The sequence below is a fragment of the Megalopta genalis genome, chromosome 2 (assembly GCF_051020955.1).
Source record: "Megalopta genalis isolate 19385.01 chromosome 2, iyMegGena1_principal, whole genome shotgun sequence".
Taxonomy (NCBI): domain Eukaryota; kingdom Metazoa; phylum Arthropoda; class Insecta; order Hymenoptera; family Halictidae; genus Megalopta; species Megalopta genalis.
Window position 1 is genome coordinate 10,782,145 of NC_135014.1, and position 19,211 is coordinate 10,801,355.

A 19,211-nucleotide genomic window follows, 5' to 3' on the forward strand; every position below is an offset into this window, starting at 1 on the left:
CCGCCGCAGGCCCATCCCCCTGTCACCTATCTGCCTCCAGTCATCCTCGGCCCCTTCTCCTCCCCGGCAGGCCTCCCTTGGACCCCCTCGCCCCGCGGACCGATCCGTCGTCCGCCATCCACCGTCGCTGCACTTCTGCCGCCGCGCCGCAGTCCATACACATCAAACGATATACCACCTGGTTTCTCGAATTGCGACGTTCACCGGATCCAAATGAAATTACCACGCGGCCCGCCGGCCGACGCGACGGTCCCGCTCGTCACCCTTCTCCCCGCTCTTCTCGAGAAACCCCGTCGAGGGCCTGCGATCGACCACGGACGTTACGCGGGGACAGGTGTCGAAGGTTCTTCGCGAATCTTCCGATCGCGTTCGTCGGCCTTTCCTATTTTCCATCGGGTCGCCGTCCGACCAGCACGGTGCAATGAGCGTTGAAATAATTGGGAATAAGGTCGCGCGACGCCCCCGCTTAGGGGTTCCGTGGTACGCCTTCGGCAAAATGTCCCAGCTTCCGTGGACGAATCTGGAACAATGTAAATTCGCGGTGTATAATCGGTGGATTTCTCGTTAAAGTTGCGCGCAGAGCGCCGATCATCGTTGAGCGCGTCTTACTCTTTGGTGGTCGTGCGGCACGGATCGGCAATTATCGTGCCGCGATCGCCTTGTTTCATCGGCAAATGAATTCAGTCGCGGGGGTAAATGGGAAAGGCAACGTCTCCTCGCTCGTTAATCCAGCGCGATCGTAACGGGCCGCGGAGAACGGGAACAAAGAGCTCCTTTGTGCGGATCGTTCCGAGATGTAAACTAAAAAATCTCGACGACTTTATTGGCTGGTTTATTAACTGACACTCGGTGAAAAACGTTTTGATCCCTCGCGGCCCTTTAAACCGCCGTCCTCTCTTTTGTGCCAAAAAGAGCTTTATATTATTCGCTCATCGTTTATACTTTCCATTTACGTCGGGTCTCGGGCCACTTTAAAATCTCGCGAATAATTGGACACGCAATCCTTTGCATATCGTTTATTAACGGCCCGAGCCGAGCCCTTGTACGCTGTATCGTCTTCGGCGTTTCATTTGCTTGTTAATTCATTCGACGCAACGTCGGTTATTTCCTTCTTTTCTTTTTTTCTTTTTCTTTTTTTTACGTGGAATTGCTGCAAGCTGCGCGCGAGACGGATTCCGTTCTGATTTGTCACGCGTTTTTCGTGGACGGGACAGACGGCGCGAGCTGTGCGCGACGTTATTTCGCGATCGTTGCAATTTCCGCGAAGCAAGGAGCCGCCGCTGGTCGCTTCCAATTGCACGAGATCGTGTAATAACGACGAAAGCCCCTGGTGCATGCTGCTGTACGTGTACTGCGGAGTCCTCGGCGTGCTCGAGTGTTGGTGCTCTGCGAAACAAAGTCTCCGAGTGTGCGCGTTGCATCGCAACAATTTCCTTGATCGATAGGTTTGGCAATAAGTACGAAGATCTCCCGTGGCACGGCCGCGAAATTGCACAGGTTCGCGTAAAACCAATTTCGTCCTGTCGAGGGGCCGGGCCGGGCCGGTCGGTCGGTCGGTCGGTCGGTCCAACGGGGCTGCGCTTCAAAAGAAAAACGATAACGGGGATAACCGTTGTCCCGAAACTGCCACTCGTGCATGCAAGAATATCTTTACCCGCGGAAGGAAGGCAACGCGAGAACGACAAAGCTTCCGCTGAAAAGCCATGAAGCCCCGGCTGAATGGAAACGAGCATCTCCGACAACGCTCGACCCCGCACGGCTAACTTAACAAAAATGCCTCTCCGAGATCTTGGACGAGAGGTTCTCCAGCATCCTCCCTACACGCCGGACCTTGCTCCAACGGATTACCGCTTCTTCCGTCCTCCCCGAAACGTTTTCAGCGGAACCGGCTGCTCGAAAATTGGCTTGAAAAAGCGTCGGCTAACAAAGTTAGTGTCATCGACACGCCCGAGCCCGACTCCCCTGCGGAAATCACAATTTCGTTAAGAACACGTAGATAACTAGATACAGAGATATACAAGTTTCGTGCCCTCCCCCCCCCCCTCTGTGCCAGCAACGCCAAACTGCACAAGCAACGTACAGTTCGCGTCTCGATATTTCAGAGTTTCCAATGATATCCTTATCGATATGAATTCCTTAACGGAGAATCCAACGAATGCGTAATCCTGTGTATCCGGTTGCCTACTCGACGGGCCAACGGGTTGCATGCGCCAGGGGTCACCGGTTCGTACCCGCCGTAGTGTTCGGCGCTGTAGGGATCGCGACAACCTAAAATTTTCAACATGGCAGCTCGTACGATTCGACTCGATCCGATACCTTACCGTTGGTGGACACATCCGTTGCTTGGATATATCGGCCTGGAGAAAAGAGGTTTTGGACGGAAGCAGGCAGAGGAAACGGGAGCTCTGCGGTTAATTGCAAATTGAAGAAATAAATGGCGGAGCGTCGCGGCGGCGCGGGTTTGGCAGGGGCCAACAGAGAGACGTTTCTCGCGGAGAGACATAGCCGGTGTGCGTTCTGCTGGTCGTTTCGTCGCTTTGGTCGTCGGTTTCCTCGTTGGTTCGTCGGTGTGGTTGCCGCGCGCACATCGCCATCGGATAAAGGATCGACCGTGGCGATTCCGGACAGGAATTCCCGATGAGATGGGCGGAAAGTACAAAGGTTCGACGCGCTTCGGCGGTTCTCGGTACGGGAGGGCTTCCGGTCGAATTCGGCTAGCTCCGATCGGGCTCGTGCTTGCTCGTCTAGGATCGGGCCGGCCGGTGGGGTCTACATCGTGCAGGACGGGTAGTAGCAGGCGCGCCGCGAGGAGACCGGCAGTTTTGCGCTCCGTGCAACGGCCAATCGGCCAGTTCGTCGCCGGCTGTTCGTGAAAGAGGTATTTTCGCACATCGTTCTTGCGCTCGCTCTCGCTCTCCAATCCGGGAACCTTCTGCTCTCTCGCATCGTTCGCCGAGATTATTTCATTTCTCGGCCGTTCGCTGATCTCCAAGCCAGTCCTGGCTGTCGGCTCGCAGATTTCCTCGTGCCCTCTCGTCGAGAGCAGCCCCGTTTTTTTCTCGCACGAAATTTCTCTCCCCGTCGGTAACGTTAACGACATTTAATCGTCTCGCCCGAATCCGATCTTTTTCTTCCCCCCGCGCAACGTGTTTCGACCTCGGTCACCGACCGGTCGAGCTTCTCCTTCTCTCTCTCTTTCTCGCTCTCTCGCCAGAAGCTACCCGGACCCGGCCTCGAATTCGTAAGTGTGCTGCATCGTATCCGTTCGCGACCGGCTCTGCCACGTATGTTCGCATCTCCGAGCGAAATTGCCCGAGTGTGTTTGGTGACGTGTTAAATACGCGGCCATTTCCACCGGTTTCGAGCGAGATACAGAGAGTGTGTATTTGCGAGTGTGCTCAGACAAGATAGAGAGAGAGAGAGAGAGAGAGAGAAAGAGAGATTGAATCGTTAGACAGAGTAGAACCAGTAAAAGAAAAGAGATACGTAATCGGTTGGTATTCTCGGTAAATGCTCCGAATTCCGCGTACCCGCCGCCGATAGAGGCCGTTATCGGTCTCGACAACCGAGTACGTTCCGCGACGTTCCGATCGTATTAGTAGATCGCGATTCGTCCAGTCACTTTAGTCGTGATCGTTCGCACGGTGGAGAAAGATCGCGGGGAGCCCCGCTGGTACTTCGACGTTCATTCTTCGGCCACGCATACTCGCCAGCAGAGTTCGATCGTGAGTACGTGAGAAAAGTCGTAAGCAAATAAAACGGAGGCCACCGGGAAAGGGATCGGAGAAACCACGAATTTCGGTTTTCCGTGAAAGTTTTTCGCGAGTCAGCAGATGGTGAAGCTCCTGCGTAGTTGACGATCAGTATGGAGGAGAGAAAAGAGGGAGAGAGAGCGAAAGAAAGAAAGAGAGAGAGAGGATGGGTGAGTAAGGGGGAGAAGGAAAGAAAGAATAAAAACGATGAGCAGCCGGCCTCGTAGCACGCGGGGGTAAAAGTCCGGTCGAAAATAATTTCGAGACACGGCTGCTGTCACGTATACATACGGGGCCGGCTTATGCCGCATTCCGGTCCAGCTTACGAAACGGAACGGAACGAAACCATTTTTAATTTTCGCACCGACACTCTCGAGTCCGCGGTCAAGTGATATCCGGAGAAGTTCGCTGTTTCTGCTTCCCTTTCTTCTTCTTCTTCTTCTTCTTCTTCTTCTTCTTCTTCGTTCTCTCCGTTCGACTTTGATGTCGTCGAACGAATATTTCACGGAAGAAAACCGCGGATCGATCGATGTGGCGAAACTAACCAAACCGAAGGAAACGTCACGTAATAGTGCCTGCGCCGCCGGCTAACCTCGTTCTCGCAATTCACCGGAAGAGGTAAACCACGTGCACCACCTCGGACATACACAGGTAAATTGTATCCTTGATTTTCTTTCGTTTTTCTTTCTTTTATTCGTGGCTCGTCGGTCGTCGTTTCGCGTCTCGATCGCGTTGCTATAAAAACGTGTCGTCGAACGTACGGCGAGGAAAAAAAAATTGTTACCACGACTTTGAACTCGAACGATCTGGCACGTTGTTGAAAAACGATCGTATCTAAAGCTAAACGGCCGTGGCACGCGAATTTTTGCCCGCATATTACACGCGTTTCTTGATCGCGTACAACCGCTTGCGGGATAATTCTATCCGGCGATGATGAACGTCACACCGGTATTAAAATTATCCGCGATTAATCGTCGGCAATATTCGTGCGATATTGTAAATCGGACATCTCGATTGCTTCGACGATTGTAGCGATAACCGTGAACCGGCTGGCAACGCCGGCGAGACCTCTTGAAAACGAGAATATTCGCCGCTCCGTTTTCCGTCGCGATATTATTTTTACACGTTCCCGCGACCTTAACACGTAGTCGGTTGCCACATTCCAAAGATCGCGAGTTTACGTTTAGTTTCTTATTCTGGTAAAAAAAAAAGAAAAAAAAACATAAAGGAGCCCGTCGCTATATGTTCGACGTTATTTCGCAAAATGGTCACGCTCGAGAGCCACCTTCAACGACCCTTTGCTCTCTGCCGAAAAGTTTATCAACAGCGTTCCTTCTCGTTCGGACACGCGACGCTTATCATCGACGCTGGCTTTTACGTAACGTTTGAAATTTTCGCGAGAAAAACGAAATCATCGAAATTTCGTCCCTTTCTTCTGGCGTACCGTGTGCATGCTGCTCGACCGATTTAAACCTGTACAATAATTAATGCGCGCCCGTAAATTGCACGATTGGAGGAAAATGATTTTCTCCGTTTCATTTGTAACGGGAAAAAATGTTTATTCGTCCCGGACGGTGATATAGATCGCTTTCGTTCCACTTCCTGAATGTTCTTCCATCGCTGTTTCCCCGATTTCTCGACCGTTCGCGAATCCCGATAACCGTTACGGAGAATACGCATACATGCAAAATCGATCGTCGTACGTGATATTGGATTGAATTTTCGACACGTGTCGCGCGTCTGTCACAACTGCTAGCTTTACACGCTCGTTGGCAAGAAACATATGCCCGAGTTATTATAACCACGTAATCGGTTCAAGCTACGCCGAAATAATTATCTACGTGTTTCGACGTGCGTTCGACGTCGTACTCCTGCGCGGAAAGGTGTGCGAAACTGTATAAGGTTAAGTAGGCGAGTGTGTGCGTCAGAGGTTCGTTGAAACACGCGATCACCATCCGCATTGTGTTCCGTCTTGAATTTTCCGCCGGTGTGGTCCTGGCTTTTTTTTGCATCGAATTGCAAATGAGAATCGACAGCCTCTTGGTTAGGCTCGCGAGAGAACCGTAGGAATCGTCATGGTCGTTTACGGTGACATCTACGTTTCCTGTTAACAGACACGTTTCAAGCAGCCCTACTTATCGATCGGTGCAAACAGATCCTTCGATTATCGATAGAACCGCCCTTGGCTCTTTCGCGCTCTCTAGTAACCGTTTGCTCCTCAAGATCGCGGTGCCACCCACGTTTCTCTCCACGCTTTTCATACTTTCCGTGCGCTCGCGGTCGCGACAGCGTATGTGTAGTTTCCATTTTAATGCTTCTCGAATCCGGGAGGGCCCGTTAAATGAATCGTAGTCACGACAAAGGGAGCAGCCAGTCTGGTTCGCCTTCTCTTTTTTTTTTGTTTATTAATACCTGGAATCTAGTTTAAGATTCGTATCGGCTGACAAGAGAACATAACCTTCAAATTCTTGTTTCGCCGAACGAAAGAATCGCGTGTACGCGAGCGAGAAATAGTTCGCTGAAATTCCAGGAAGGATTCGTAGAAATTTCGTAAAATCTGATAACTGGATGATTCGAAATGGAACGGGTAAATCTTTTGACATTTATAGACGATATTACAATGTTTTCGAATTGAAAGCTAGAAGAGGGCAGCCAACGTGTAGTAGTAGTAGTAGTAGTAGTCAGTCAGTCATGTGGGCCGAGGGAATTCGCCGGTCGTAACGCTCGTTCGGTTCGGTACCGGGGCGGTCTCGTGGTACGTATGCCGACCGCCAGCTGTGTCTGTGCGTAGACTTGTGCGTGAGTCTCTCCTCTCTCTCTCTCTCTCTCTCTCTCTCTCTCTCTCTTTCTTTCTCTTTCTTTCTCTGTCTGTCTGTCTGTCTGGCTCTCTTTTTCGCTCGCTCACAAGCACTCAAAAAGGCTCTCCCGTACATGTGCGCTGATGTCAACGCCTGGTGGGTCGCCGTGCCCGACGCTGGTTTTATTTAATCACGCTGCTCTGCTCGGCTGCCGGCAGGCCTGTTGCTAGGCACCCTTCTCCCCCTACCTCCTGCCTCCTGCCTCCTTCCATCGAGCGCGGGGCCCTCCGCGACGTGCCCCGCCCCTGTCTACACCTCCCTCCATCCAGCCGTGTCCCGAACATCGCCGGCTCTCTTCCTCCCTGCTCGCCTACCCGTTTTCTTGCTCTCTCTCTCTCTCCCTCTCTCTCTTCTTTTTCCTCTCTCTCCGATTCTCGCGATGCTCGTTCTCCACGCGAATACGCATCGTTTCTCGCTTTGCCTCTTCACCGCGTTTCATCCATTACCGGACACCGACGTCATGGCCATCGGGAAATCTTCCATTTCGTGGCAGACTTCTCTCTTTCTCTCTCTCTCTCTCTCTCTCTCCCCCTTGGTCCGTCTGGTTGCAGTCTCATTCCCCTTGGCCCCTCGCGCAGGGTGTCGCGCGCCTTTTAAGGTGCAATCCCGCAAAGGACATTTCGATAGGGGTTAACACGTTCGCTGGCCCAAGCCTGTCTCCAAGAAATCTGTTTGTTAGACGTCGACATACCAGACGATAAATAAATCATAGTAAGTCGAAGAAAAATAAATGAATCATTCTTGTTAGCAACGAATCTCTCTGATAGGCGCGTCGCGGTGTCGAAGTCCTCGAAAGCGTCCAACGCGCAGCTGCATTCCGCCCCACGGGGCCCTGGATTCGCAGGTGTCCCATTATTCGCAAGAATCTCGAGCAATGGGCGCAACCTATTTAACGCTTTTTAAAACTTTTATTCCATATCTATTGAAATTATAACCTTGTTGTCGTTGTTGTTGTTGTTACAACATGATATACGTTAGTCTAGTTAAGAAGGTCGGTACAGTAATGTCTTTTTTACCAACGCTCAGATTGTCCACTAAATTGGACAATTTGGGAAGAGGAGACACGATTATTCGAGAGCCTCGCGGCTCGTTTTTATAATTGTGGACAATATTATAACTATAAAAATAAACCGCAAGGCTCGAACAATCGTATCGCCTCTTCCCAAATTGTCCAATTTTGTGCGTCCCCCATCTGGGCGTCAATTAGAGAGACATTACTGTATAGTTCCAACGTTAAAAACTGGGCGCGCGGTCGTCGAGGATCGTTCATTCCCACCGGAAGTGTCCGCGCGCGCGACCGTCATAATGTGTGTATCGGCCTAGGTAAAGGTTTCCAGAGACGATCCTCGTTGAAAATCGATAGGAGAGCGCGATTGTGTCGGGACGCGCAGCTTTCCGAAGAATGCAGCCGCGGACGCCAGAACGCGAAGCCTGTTTCTTTCCTCGGATCGCATTCTTGCGAGCGTGTGGTGCACGTGTCTGTACTCGAGAAACGCGAGAGGAGAGCCTAGGCTCGCGCGCGATCCGATGCGTTCGGGATGCACGTAGATGGAACGAGTTTCGAGCGAACATCTAATTGGAATGTCGTCGGTGGCGAGCGGATTCTGGGCTCGGTCGGTTCGCACCGGTCTCCTTTTGCCGATGGAATCTACGCGCATTCCTTGTGTGTACCCCGGGCTGTTCTCGCTCGATCTACGGCCGTCTCGATCGCGCGGAAGCTTTATGGAAAATCGAACAGATTCGGTGACTCTTGTTTTTCTTTTTCTGTTCGACAGAGCCTCTTGAGACGGCGGCGATAGTCTCCTCCGGCTAGCGTAGGCCCGCGTCTGGACAAAGGGAACGGAAATGGCATGCGAATCCCGATGACGTCAGCCGTCGCCGTGAAAGAAAAAGAAACGCGTATAGGACGGTGCACGAGACGAAACGAGACGAGACATGGGACGGTACGGGACGAGAGACGGACGTGGTGGGAGGTTGGAAGGGGCAAGGGGGCGGAGAGGGGCAGGCCACAGGACAGAAGAGAAGAGAGGAGGAGGAGGAGGAGAGGAGTTGGCCGAGGCAGCCAGCGAGGAGAACGGGGGATAAAGGAGAAAGAAAGGGAGGAAGGAAGATTCCTGGATCTCCTTTTTCGCGCAGCCGGTTTCGCGTAGACGGCCTTGAAATTCGTGAGATCGGAGAACAATCGGGTACGGGCGTCCGTCCGTGCAGGATGGTCCACAGTGGCGCCGACCGGTCTCCATCTTGCCCCACCATCATTCTCCACGGTTCGTTAAGGACCCCACCATACGTCGGGAGCAGGTTTCGGCTCGAGGCTTCCACGCCCGTGTGTATAGACTGCTTCGTCTGCTCCTGCTGCTGCTGCTGCTGCCGCTCCTGCCAGCCCTCTCTCTATCGTTGAACCGTTCCGGCCCGTCAAGGACACAGTTCGGTTCAGTGCCGTGCAAAAGAGGGTCAGCCGCGTAGACGAAAAGTTTCAAGGGCAGACACGGCACGACGCTGCGACGCGACGGCACACCGCAGGCCGCTCGCCGCAACGGGGACCCGACCGCCCCTCCGCGCGCGCTCGAGCTCGCCTCGCATCGCTTCGCCTCGCCTCGCCGCGCCTCGCCTCGTCTCGCGATCCGCCGTTCCTCGCGAAATTTCAAACTGCGCGCGCCTCCTCGCTCTCGACGACCTCCGGCCGACATTGAATTTGGGACTTGCACGCGTCTGCTCGCCGCTCGCCGCTGTTCCATGCCGGTCCTCGTCGAAGCAACGGAACTCCGTCGTCGGACCTGCACACGTCGTCGCAGCTCCTCGCACAGCTGTGTTTCCACCGGAGAGTACCAAGACAGCAACGAACTCTCGGAAAGATCACTCGGGTCCCGATGGAAGTGCTCGTGATGAATCTTTGCTGATTTTCGCCGGGATCCAGTGTGACCGGATCGAACAGTGTCGAACAGTGCGCGGGACTTGTTCTTTATCTGTGCGCCGGGGTCATCGACTCAATCTGCTCGAGTAAGTACAGAGGCACCAGTTATCGCGGCCGCGTATCGTCCAATTTGCAGTGACGCGTGTTCCCCGAGCCGCGCGTTCCCACGTATCCAAACGTTGTTATCCCCACGTACAAGACGCGTGCTAAACAACGGGGTTATACTCTACCCCATGGGGGTTCCTCGGAAATTTTTCGTCGCGCGTAATTCACGAAGAATGCGGCCGCGGACCGTTGGGGCCAAAGAAAGAAAAGAGAAGAGAAAGAGCACGAAAGAGGTGAGCAGCAACGGCGGAGGAAGAGGGGGAGAGGGCGGGGCAACGATAAAACCGCTCGACGCTGTCTTTCGCGAAAACAGCTTCTCGTTTCTTCGTCACCACGTTCCTCTCTGCCACCGACGATCATCCCGATGCGTCCGTTCTTTCCCGAAGAAGTCGTGTAAAAATATCTAAAAAAAAGTACCGTGTACGTACGCGTAAAAAGTAATACCGTCCGAGATCTATCTAGAAATGAAATTAATAATTTCATTAATTTTCCGACCGTGCCGAATCGAACGGAATTGTGTAACAAAGAAATCGGACTAACTTTTTCTCTAGACCGTGGTTGAATTAAAATCGTTTTAAAAAGAGAAAAATACCGCGTGGAAGCAGTATACGGGGTGTATTCGGTTGAATCAATCATCGACGAGATATCGATCTTCCCCGTTCGAATATTCTCCGGGGAAGTTTCTCCTCGAAACGACGAACTCTATCGCTCGTCGCGCGAATTTGATTTTCCCATTGGCGCGGGGCGCCGCGTTCGACAATCGGTATCTGCGCGCGCGGTCGCGTAAACTTCGCGAGCCTGTCCGCCTCTCGCCTGTCCCTGATGTAAATCGGCAGAGGCCGAGGAGGCTTTCGCCACCGGCGCGATAGACAAATTCGTTTCGCTTCCGTCGCGATTGAGAAAACTAACGCGAACGATCCTGGTCGCCATGTTCGAAGAGATTCCGTGAATCGGGAGCAGCCAGAAAGAGAAAGAGAGAGAGAGAAAGAGACCGCCGGGAGCGGAACGGCTATTTTTGCCTTTCCGCCAGAGCCTTTCTTTTCACTCTGTTTTTCCGCGCGTTCTGGAAACGCGGCCGCGCCTCGACCATCGAAATAGCACCGGCTATCGACCACGAGACCTCGCGCGAGCCGAACTCTTTTTTTCTTTTTTTTTTTATCGAATTCCAGCCGGCGAACGTCTCCGCGAAAGCCGGCTGGCGGCTCGCCTTTTTCTCTCGCGAGCCTCGTCGGCGTTCGAAGAGGATAATGCGCCGCGAGCCATCTTATCGCAATCTTATCCGGCCGTTCTATCGCTCGCTCTTTCCGCGTGCTCAAGGCCCGTCCTGAACACCTTCCCGCGAACGATTTATCGGTGAATCACTCGATTCGGCGATAGCTCGCCGCCTGCGTGCGACCGCGTGCCATGTTCTGCCCGTCCCAAGCCGACCGTTCCTACTTTTGCCGCGGACGTGCCAAAAGTCGGTCTTTCAATGTCGACATTACAAGAAACATTTTTTCTTGTTCTCAAAACTCAAAATAGTTCTTTCGGTTAACTCCGCGAGCCGGTGTTAAAAAGAGAATTATTTAAAGAGAATTATTTCGATTATATCCGATAGAATAAAATGCAAAGTTGTTGTAAATTCTGTCGCGCGTGTCAACAAGTTGTCAAACAGTTCTTCACGCGGTTCGCAAGAGTCTTTTAACTCGCGAAGAGAAAACGGTCGGCATATAAAATTTCGGTGACGAGAAAAGTTCGTTGCAAATAATTAAAAACGATAGTTAAAAACAAAGTTAACCCGATTTTCCCCTCGTATTAAATATAGCTTCGATCGAACGATCTATCATGCCCCGTGACTTTTTTCAAAACCTCTTGCAACAACGCTAAGATCATTTCGGACACGATCGACGGGTTTTCAGCCTCGCGGAATTCGATTATCTCCGAAACGGAAAGGAAAAAAAGGACGCGTTCTCGCTCGGCGAGGCTCGCGTAATTCTACGCGGCGTCGATATCAACGGAACTTGTCCGAACGGCGTCGTCGTCGTCGTCGTCTCCATCGCAAGCCGGTCTCGGATTGCAGGCCAGCAATGCCGTCCGAAATCAATCCGTCTAACGTTTCCCTCGCGGCTAGACGAATCCGCGAGGACGACGAATAGAGAGCCGCGCAGCACGGGTCGTTTCCAATCGCCGACGTTCTCATTCCTGGCCGCTTAGTCACCGTTGACGGCGACCCGGCCGGTTTCGTACAGCTCGGAAAAATATTCACGCGAGAACCCGACGCGAATTCGAGACGATCTCGGCGGAGCCGGCGAGCCTCGAACTTCGAAGCCGAATGACTCACATGGTGCGCCGCGTCGCTCGACCGCGCTTCTTCGAACGCCTCGACTTTCTCGGACGGGTACGTGCGTGCACGGCCGTCCTCCCCCCCCCCCCCGAGTAATCTCGGCTCATCCATGGCGGCCGACTTCGCAACGGAAGCTTCTTAACGGTCGTTACGCGACGTGCTTCCGGTGATCGGCGTCGGTCGCCGTCGGTCGCCGCCGGTCGTCGGCGCCGCCGGTCGCAGTCGTCCGAGGTGTTTCTCGATGGGAGGAGGTCCCGGTTTTTCGAAAGCGTTCAACGGTTCCTCTTCCTCCCGGCTGTCCATTACTCGATTGCGCGAGCCTTTATCGCGAGACTCTCGAACAAGCCGGCCGGCCACGAATGGAAGAAAGCTGTTTTCGCGGAGATAGCGGAGACCGTCGATTAATCGGACGGCTCGAAAGCCAATCAATGTAAGTGCACTTCTCTTTGGAAAGAAGTTCAGCTGTGCAAACACGTCTTCGTCGTAGGATCTCTCGACCGTTGAATCCGATGATAAGTCGGTTTTTTTTTCGTAAATGAACAATCGACGGCGGCGCGACTAAATAAAGAAAATTCTAGGAAACGATGCAAATGAAACAATTCGAATTAGGTATCGATAAAAAATACTTCTCTGGTATTTTCTGGTATCTGGTTTTAATTGTAATAAGAATCGTGCTTTGCATCGTTGGTGGGCACGGTTGTTCGGTTCCTTTGAGAATTCGTTCGCGAAATTCTCGGTTATCTGAATTTGAACGTTAATGGACTTACACCGATTGGCTTGCGAGAGTTGTTCAATTATCTTCGCCGATTCGCGCCGGGCCTCGTACTTTGACCGGGTGAAAGAACGCCGTCGGGCGCTATCTTCTTTCCTTCCCGGATCGAATTGGAAATATCTAGGTGCTCGAGAGATTGCGATCGGTCGGTCGGTCGGTCGCCGCCGGTAACAATGCGCAGAGGAGAGTAAACTGAGACACAAGGCTCCGTGGAAACGTTGTCCGAGACGGTCGCGCGAAATGCCATTGAAACGACGGACAATGCAATCGATGCGCTCGCTGCAACCAACCGGGATATTTCCGCGCGATTCGAACGCCGCGCTGGAAAACTCTCTCGAGGCTCTCCTCCCACGAACCAGCCACTCGTCGATCGGTTTCCGTTCGTATTCGAATCACTTTTTATTTATTTATATCACTCTGTTAGTTAGTTATATTTATTTTACCGACGAAAATGTTCTTTTTAGGTAAATATGGAATTTCATGTTAAAAAGTGAGTAGAAATGAGTTAGGAGAGAAACAAAGTTGAACGATCGACTCCAGGCGAGCCTAATAATGACGGTAGAATGAATTAACTGTCGGAGGCGACCTCTTTGAAACGTGTCTAACCTCTAGAACATGTCGCTCTAAGTAAGCGACGTCCGGTACACTACTTAATATATTATACTACTTAACCATACAACAGTTTTATCGCGATCATTATTTATATCATTCGATTCGCTCGTTCTATTTCGACAGATTCGAGACATCTTAAGATAGACGAGTGTTTTTCTTTTTTCTTTTTAGCTTTCACCAGCAAATTTGTACGCGAACGTATGACGCGTGTGCTCGTCGAAAACGGTTAAAACTAGATAAAAGAGATCAGCGATTCGTCGCAGAAACGAATGTTCTTGCAGCAAATGTAATTTTATTTTTATTTCTTTATCCATCGAATATATACAGGAAGTTACCAATTAGTTCTAAGATCACAAGAAAGATAGTAAAATACAGAAGTTAGGTTAGTTAACAAGATAACTGCGGGTTCTTAAATTAATACGATAAATTTTTCTGCTTGAAAAAGTGTAGTGCAAGATATCTAATCTATTTTCTATTTTTCTATATATTTATTATATAATATATATATTTATATATTTATATAAATATATATTTATATATTTTTCTATATATTTTCTATTTTTTATAATCTATTTTTTTAAATCTATTTTCCTCGCCTACCGGCGAGCTGTCGTTCGTTCGAACTAGCGTGTGAAAGATTAGATTCTACGGTCTCGGATTCTTCGATTTTACCGATCTTCCGATCGGCAAAACTGGCACGTCGTCCCGTCGTTATTCCGGCCGCGACTCGCGAGCGTTCGTAGAGAGCAAACCGTACGTTCCGGCATTCGCTGGTCGCGATTCCTAATAGAGCAGTCTAGGGGAAAGTGCCGATGAAAAAGCCGGGCGAAGTTCTTGTCGCTGGCTCGGAGTGCAGGCGCTCTCCTGGTCTTCGCCGTCGTCGCGTTTCTTCGCAACCTTGCCCCCCCCCCCCTCCCAACCAGCCTCGCTGCGACTTTTATCCCCTCCATCAACGATCCATTCGATCCTTTCCCCTTATCTCGGTCCAAGCGGTTCTTCTATCTCCTCTCGCCTCTTCTCTCTCTTTCGCGCGCGTCCCTCCTCCGCCACTTCCCCAGTCTGTCTGGCTGGTTCGCTTTGATTCATCGGGATCTCGGTTCTCGCCCCCGCGACCCTCGACCGTTCCCTTCGTCGGTTCCCTCGCCGGTTCCCGGCCTATTATCGTCGCTCGTTGACGAACAACGGCGAAAGAGGCAGTGGGACGACCAGACCGGACAGAGAAAGAGAGAGAGAGAGAGAGAGAGACTTTCCTTTACCTCCGCCAACCGAGAGTGGCAGAAGTTTCAATGTCAACGATGCGCCGAGCGCCGCGCGCGCGCGCGTTCCGCGACCTCGCCTCGCGTCTCCGCGCTCTTTTCGCCAACGAATCCAACGATTTCGTCGAGCTCGCCTTTCCTTCGTTAGCTTCTGCTTCGGTACGCATTACCGACCCGCTTCGCTCAATCGTCCTCGCTCAACATATTCCCGATCATCCGAAGCTTCGAAAACATTTCGAACGCTCGAACCGGCAAGGCCGGCGGTCGCGTTTCGACCGGTCGAAATAGTAGTTTCTCGAAATTGTAGAGAGCGCTAGTAGCGCCGAGATGCTTCTTCGAGAAACTTCTTCGTCGAGTCACACGCTGTAAGACGAATCGTGCGAGGTTCAAGGAAATCCGATCTTGTTGTTGTTGTTACGAAGTAATGTGTGTTAGTTGCGTTTAGGGCTCGGTGTTCCGGCGTCGAATTACATTCGGAACTGTGTTATGAACTGTATACAGAGTAGTGGCTGCATAATAACAGATAACTTTGTTTATCGACGAGACCGAATATTTTGCTGCAGCGAGAGAATAATTGGGCTGCGGATCTTCGCGCGAAATAATAATTGTCCGCATCGTCGATCGCGCGATATAGAACATTTAAATGGGCAGTTGATCTTTCATTCGATCGCTTTGATAGATTAAAAATAATACGCCGACAATTGCGAATTCTTTTGATGTTAATTACTGTCTTGAATCGCGTCCGCAGAAAATCCGCAGTCTATAGCAGTAACGTGATGATCGCGCGAGGACGAATAAAATATGTATACTTGAAACTAAAAAGGGATAGAAAACGAACGAAGGATATAAAAGAGTATAGAAAAATTCGCGAGGTTTCAAATATTTTTGCAGGTACAGTAATGTCTCTCTGATTGACGCCCGGATTGTCCATAAAAATGGACAATTTGGGAAGAGGAGATACGAGCCTTTATTATTATAGGCCAATATATATATAAATATATATATATATAATATATATATAAATAATAATAATATATAATAATAAAATATAGGCTATATATATCCTATATTTTATTATTTATTATATAAATATAGATATATTATATTTATAATTATTCGAGCCTTTTGGCTCGCGTTTTTACAGTTATAAATCGTCCACAATTATAAAAAACGAGCCGCAAGGCTCGGATATCGTATCTCCTCTTCCCAAATTGTCCATTTTAGTGGACAGTCCGAGCGTCGGTAAGGGAGACATTACTGTACCGTAAAGAGAGTGGCGGATCAAGGACGCGGCTTCGACCGTTGTCGGACGTGTCGGATGTTTACGCCAGTGTATAACAATGTCACGCGGAACGTTGCGTGAACGTGGTCGCGCGAAACGTTCGCGACGCGTGTTGTTGCACCTGTCGATCGCGGCACGAACGTGCACGCAAAATTCTCGAAAAAATTACCGAATTTTTTCAACCGCCGAGGGATGTTCGTTAAGCTTTAAGATCGACGTCGAACCCGAACAGGCACCCCCACCAGCCCGCAGCAGAGAGACGACGGCTCGCCGTCGGGTGTTTGGATCTCGGATCACGGGGCAGCTGGGTCGTCGGGGATCGATCACGGAGAGCAGCAACGTGACCATGTGTCGTTTGCGACACGCGTTACTCGGGTACTTCAGGCTGTGCCAATTTCGAGTCAGTCAGGTACCTGAAGTAGCGCGCACTGCGGCGAAACCGGTACATCGTTTTTCTCCGGCACGAGTTCAGGTTCCTGTTCGCAGTACGCTGCTTCGCGCGAGAGCAGAGAGAGAGAGAGAGAGAGAGAGAGAGAGAGAGAGAGAGAGAGTGAGAGGGTGGGAGGGAGAGAGCGAGAGAGAGAGCGAGAGAGAGAGAGAGAGCGAGAGAGAGATCGCAAAGGGATGCCGATACTCCGATATCGAAACCGAGAGAGGACGGAGGGACACGGTGGTTGGGAACAACTGTGGAGGCTGCATGTTAATTGTACTTCATCAGGTGCTCTGGTGATCTCGATACCCGGCACCTGTTGGAGCGCAATTCATATGACTGTGCCCTGCTGCCTTATCGCATCGCGACAAGTAGATCGTAGATCCTCCAAAAAGTCGTAGATCCTCTACGGGACGCATGTTCCTTGGCTCGGCCAGTCCTCTACCCCTTCGTCTCTCTCCTTGTCCTTTGAATCGTCTCGATCGATCGACCACGCGATGACCGAAGGCTTTTCTTTATTTGTTTATCCAAGGGGTTTCTTTGTTTGCCCGTCGAAAGAGGTCGATTCGTTGGTTTGTGCATCGCTTTCGGTAACATTTTCCTAAAAAGAGAACGTTTATTGTCGCGGCAAATACACGGTCACGTTTATATCCGGCTTGGTGAAGTTTATTAGAAGAGACGATTTATTTTTATTTGACACGCGGCTCTCGCCGATATCGAATTTTACTTGTTGAAAGAATTCGCTTTTTGCAAAATATTTAATAATTTCTAAACTGTCGGCAAGGTAATAAATTAAGCGACGAACGATCCGCAGCAGCGTGTATGGCCGGTTATAGTTTTGTCGGTAAAGGGTCCGCTGTTCGAGTGTTAATCGACGAACAAAGTTAAACTGGCGCCCTGTGGTCAGTCGATGCACCCCGATGCCGATGCCGATGCTGATAATGTTGATGATGCCGATGCACTGGCGGCTAGCGGTACCGTCACTCTTCTGCACAACCCGACGGAGAGTGAGAGAGAGCGAGAGAGAGAGAGAGAGAGAGAGAGAGAGAGAGAGAGGAACCGTTGTAATGTCGCGAATTAATAGGATAATAGCGTTACGGTGGGGTCGCGTGGCGGTGCCAGCCGAAAGGGAAAGGGAAGCATCGGAGATCGTCGGGTAACGCAATAATTATTCAGCCGTTTGCGAGATTCCGCCGAGTCTCTTTGGAAAGCTGACCGTCCCGAGAGTTGTTTCGTTGCGCGACGTTCGCAGCTCGAGAATGTGTGCAGCGCGAGAGAACGACCGCGGATCGCCGAAAGGAATCGGTCGCGTGTCGCGTAAACAGCGCGGAGTTCGATACGCGGTTTGTACGAACCCGGTCCGCCTGTTTTTGCCTGGCTCCGCTCCGCTCCGTTCCGATTGCGAAAACAGTTGGCGCACCGTTGTCGCTGGCCGAACGGCGACCGTGGCTTGCCAAAGCGAATCGAGCCGCCGCGGTGGACGGAGGAGCAGCGAGAGGGGAAACGGGAGCGCAATGCTCCAGAACGGATGATAAAAGAACTTAAATAGGGGCATTACGAGTCAATGGAGCGTGCACGGAAGAAAGAACTGTATCAACGAGCCGTTTGAACGTACGGCGAGACAGGTTACGATCCTCGCGACGTGGCGGTCGTGGCTTCGTAAAGCTGTTTCATCGCTCGCGATCGAGCGTGATTTATGAACTTAGCTTGTAGGGTGAGTGCGTGGGTATTACTGCGGACGTCCCAAATGCTGCGGTATTTTATAAAATAGGATCTTATAGAATAGAATATCTACAGAATAGAATTTTTTGTAGCGTGTAATCTTCTAAAAATGAATCTCATAATTTTTTATACCTTTTAATATTGATCACTTATGACGCAGTTTTAATTCAGTATCTATCGACTTTCGATATTGTTTACTAACGTAGTACGTACGTACTTGGCGTATAGTTTTTTACCATGTGTGCACATTACCGCGGCGCTTTACCGAACTACGTAGCATAACCTATACAGTGCAGTTCTCGACGAATCGGTGCGATATACTTGATCGCAGAGTACCTATGCCTAATTGTTAAGTGCTGCAGTGAGACTATCTTGATCCCTTGGAATCGTAGCTATGTGTGTGTGTGTGTGTGTGTACATTTAAAAGAAAAAATGGGTTATGCGAACCTTGACACCCAGTAATCGGAACGTCCGCAGTATTTCTCTCGCATTAGCAGATACATAACCTCGTAATACGTGCACAGGTATGGTTTCTTTGCGTTACCCTTTCTATAGAAATTCGTGCTTACAGAGACGCAATATTTTAAGAAAAGTAAACATTCGAGTTAAAGAATAACAGATAGATGTATCTCAAGTTTGCGTAAAGGGTTATATCTTCTCTGTCGAAGTACCTACGCTTACGCTAATTGTCCGGCGACACGGACTCCTAAATTGGAAATTATCGGCGATTTGTGCACGCAATGAAACCGGAGCCCGAGATACGCGCGTTCGCCGAACCGGTTGTCGCGTTGTTCCCGGCCCGGTCTGGTTTCGTTTGGTTTCTCCCAGCGCGGCGCGGCCTCGACCGGCAGCGGAGGGCTGGCTCCGGGGAAATTCCTCGGAGCCGTTCAAACATTAAACTTACATAAGGTCGTGTTTAATTAATCGGGCACCGGCGAATCGATTTGCTTTAAATAGACGGGCCCGGTCGAAGGTGCGAAATTGAATCGTCGTCTATCTGCGAAACAACCGACGAGAGCTCGCCGTCGCCGCTCTCGTTCGAACCCTTTCGCTTCTCTCCGGACACGCGCGCGCTTCTGTCCAATTAGTAATAAGATATATATATATATATATATATATATATATATATATATATATAGATGTATATATATTAGTAATAAGATATATAGTTAAAGATATATATATATA

The 19,211-nt window shown here is 50.6% G+C and overlaps 1 protein-coding gene across 1 annotated transcript in view; it reads left to right on the forward strand.

Annotated features, from left to right (window-relative positions):
* Positions 1–2,844: 2,844 nt before the first annotated feature.
* Positions 2,845–19,211, forward strand: part of LOC117220899 (uncharacterized) — a 61,674-nt gene continuing 45,307 nt past the window's right edge. The window contains exons 1-2 of the transcript XR_004490376.2: positions 2,845–4,403; positions 8,386–9,607. The gene's annotated coding sequence lies outside the window, so the exon portion shown is untranslated. The remainder of the gene's footprint in view (positions 4,404–8,385; positions 9,608–19,211) is intronic.